Below are 3,785 nucleotides of genomic sequence, written 5' to 3' on the forward strand. Positions count from 1 at the left end.
GGGAGTTAGTTCTTAATGGGTATGGAGTTTACAGTTTCAGCTTTACAAGGGGGACGGTGAAGATGGATGATGTGGTGGCTGTACAACAATATGGATGTAGTTAAAACCCCTGAGCTGTACAAATGAAAGTGGTAAATTTTATGTTATGTGTATTTTACCACAACAAAACACTTTGGAAAAAAGACTAGGAGCAGATTCAGAACCTGCTGCTCTATGGAAATTTGTGGCAGAATGGGATTTATCTATTACTTCTGGAGTGGATATTACACAAAAGCCAGAATCAGAACTGAGTAAAGGCAAAGCTTAGGGCACAATTGCATCGGGCTTTAAGATGACCTCAACAATGACTCCCAGTCAGAAGTGTCTGAGGGGCATTGTCCAGTCAGAGGACGCCACAACACCTCCCCCAGGAGAAGATCCCAAAACTCTGAAAGCAGCTACTGTAGAATAATTGGCCTCTGAAACCTGGATATCTATGGGGGGTGGAGAAAACCAGGCTGATTAACAGGAGGCTGAGATGGGAAATGCAAAGAATGACTCGTTCCATTGTGCTTTGTCCTACTCCCAAAATAGAACAGAGGCTGTATCCCTAAGGGAACCAGGTTGCTGGGATGCAGAGGTCAGAGCAGAAATGGAAATTAAAATAAAGTGGAGAGGAAGCGGAAGGGAAGGGGCAGATAAAGCAATGTCTCCCAGCTCATAACTTCAACTCCTGGCCCTGTAAGCATGTTTCATACCTGAGTTACTGCACTAGAACTCCTCATTATGACCCACAGGGAAAAGTACTGATCTCATGGCGGCGAGATGACCTGCATCAGAAATACTTGCTGTTTTGAAAAATTGGACGCCTGCATCCCAGCACAGGTGTGAATCAGAATCTCTGGATGAGTAGGCTCTTGTTACAAGCTTCAACCACGTTTATGCCCTGGAAACCTTTTCATGTCGCCAGACTTAGCTGGTGTTACAGAATTTATGCCACTGTAACTGGCAGCCTGAACTGGGCAGCTGGCCGTCCCTCTCTTGCCACCCTGGAAGAGGGGCTTTACTGAGAATAGGTGGATTACAGGTCCGATACCAAGAAACACAACACAGAGCCCCTCACAACATCTGTGGCAGATTGTACTTTCCGGAAAGGGCTGCAACAATATCTCCTGTCCCTTTTACTCTTCAAGGACCTTGCCACAATACATGAGAGTTAGGTTCTATGTCCCCTCTCCTTTGGACCTGGGTGGACCTTTGCTACTGCCTCAACCAAAAGAGTTCGGCAGAGGTGATGCTGTCTGACCTCTGAAGCTAGGTCATAGAAATGTGCACTTCCATAACGTTCTTTTGCGATTCTTACCCTGGACACCCAACAAACATACTGTGAGGCGATCCAAGCAGCCTCTTGGCTAATATGGAGAGCAACCTAGGCCCCTAGGCTCAAGCCCTGGCTGAACCACTAGCCAAGAGGCCAAGTGAGTTCATCTAAAAGGGATCGTCCAGCCCCAGGCCAGCCACCCCAGGTCATACAGCATGAGCAGAGATGGGGGATTCTGCCCCAAATTGTAGACCGTTGAGTAGAAGAAATGACTCTAGATCAAGCCACTAAGCAGGTGCAGCTAACTCTGATGCCGCATCCATGGGAGGGGGGAATGTACGGATAATCATTTTGTACCCTGGAAGTTGAGATAAATTGTCTTCTGCTATTCTTTGCTTTGTTAATTTGTAAATCATCTACTTGTCTCCCTTCCAAACCCCATCTTCTTCAAAGGAGTTGCTGCTCCTTGGTATTAGCAATTTCTAGCCTCTTGTAGCATTTAAGGAGGGTTTGGTTTAAAGGAAGGAGCTTGATGCAAGGCAGCCTTAGGCATTTGGAGTGCCCAGAAGAAACATGATGTCAAGGAGTGGGAGAATGAATCTAAATAATAACACTTCTCAGTTCTAGCAAAGATTACAAGAAAACTCCTGTTTATCATGACTTTTATATACAACACATATGACGTATGTTGTAATTTTCCAATAAGCGATCTGGAAAACATTTTTTAAGAATTCCACCCTCATCCTGCACCTTTGGGGCTGTGGTTCCTAGACTAGAAAGCCGAGATAGAACTAAATTGCTTGGCGTAAGAAAGGTAAGTGGACTGGGGTGCCTGGGTGGCTCAGTTGTTTAAGCATCTGGCTCTTGATTTTGGCTCAGGTCATGATCTCACCTGTAGTTCGAGCCCCACATCAGGTTCTGCGCTAACGGTATGAAGCCTGCTTGGGATTCTCTCTCTCTCTCTAAATAAAGAAATAAACTTAAAAAAAAAAAAAAGGTATGTGGACTGACCCGACATTCACTGCAGCATTATTTACAGTGGCCAAGACATGGAAACACCTAAGTGTTCACTGAAGGATCAATGGATAAAGATGTGAGATATATATATATTTCCCAGCCATAAAAAAGAAAGCAATCCTATTTATGACAGCAGTGGATGGACCTTGAGGGCATTAAGCTAAGTGTTAAGTCAGACAGTAAAAGATAAACACTGGATGGTGTTGCCTATGTGTGAAATCTAAAACAAACGACCTGAACTCATAGATAGAACAGATAGGTGGTTGCCAGAAGTAGGCATGGTGGGATAGGGAGTCAAAGGTACAAACTTCCAGTTATAAAAGAAATATGTCATGGGGATGTAATGTATAGTGTGGTGTTGCATATCGTAAAGTATTGCTATTGGAAAGTTGCTAAGAGAGTAATCTTAAGAGTTCTCAATACAAGAAAAAAAATTGTGACTATGTTCAGTGATGGATGTTAATAAGCTAGACTTATTGTAGTGATCATTTTGCAATATGTACGTGTATGCAGTGCATACATGTATCAAACCATAATATTGTACATCTAAAACTAATACAATGTCATATATCAATTCTATCTCAGGTTTTTAAAATGCCACGTTAACCTGTGGAGAAAAAAGAAAGAAAAAAATGTACGTGAAGCTCCTGTGGCTGGCTTGCTGCATAAGACCTTAGGGAGGATAGAAATGTCTGATGGCAATTTCAGTTAGAAGATCTGCTATGTGGCTTATGACAGAAATCCTCTCTTTGGTTCGTATAACCTACAGTAAACTCTACATTGCTCAGCAAATACTCCTGGAGTGTATTTACTTTAAGTAAAGTATGGAAGTGCCAGATGCCATCTTAGCAACCAAAGGAAGCCTAAGGTGAATCAAAATACCACACTTTTTTGGGGTGAGAGATTGCACAGGGTGACACCTTGTCTGCCAGTGGTGGGAAAGTCTACAATTAGGAAAGCTTTTCACTTGACAACATTTAAAACACTTTTTATTCTGGACATTTTCAAGCATATATATATATATATATATATATATATATATACATATATATATATGAAAGAAGAGTAGGATAAATATTTGATGTGTTGGGTGGGTGCCTGGGTAGCTCAATAGGTTAAGCATCTGACTCTTGTTATTGGCTCAGGTCACAATCTTGCAGTTGTGGGATGGAGACTCACATTAGGCTCTGCACTGGGCATGGTGCCTGCTTGGGATTCTCTTTCTCCTCTTTCTCAGCCCCTCCCCCACTCATTCCCCCCCAAAAATAAATAAAAATAAACATTTAAAAAAAGAATCTTTATGTGTCAACTATACTTAAAAAAAAGCCTTTCAAAATTAAAAAAAGAAAGAAAAAAAAAGACTCTCCATGTACCCATCATTCAACTTTAACATTTTAACAAACTTGGGTTCATTTTTTAAAAAATCATATTGAATTTTTCATGAAGTTATATTTAAAGACACAAGAAA

This window comes from Lynx rufus, unplaced genomic scaffold, assembly GCF_022079265.1.
Source record: "Lynx rufus isolate CCGP_SWC_20201006 ecotype Redwood Valley unplaced genomic scaffold, mLynRuf1.p SCAF_3, whole genome shotgun sequence".
Taxonomy (NCBI): Eukaryota; Metazoa; Chordata; class Mammalia; order Carnivora; family Felidae; genus Lynx; species Lynx rufus.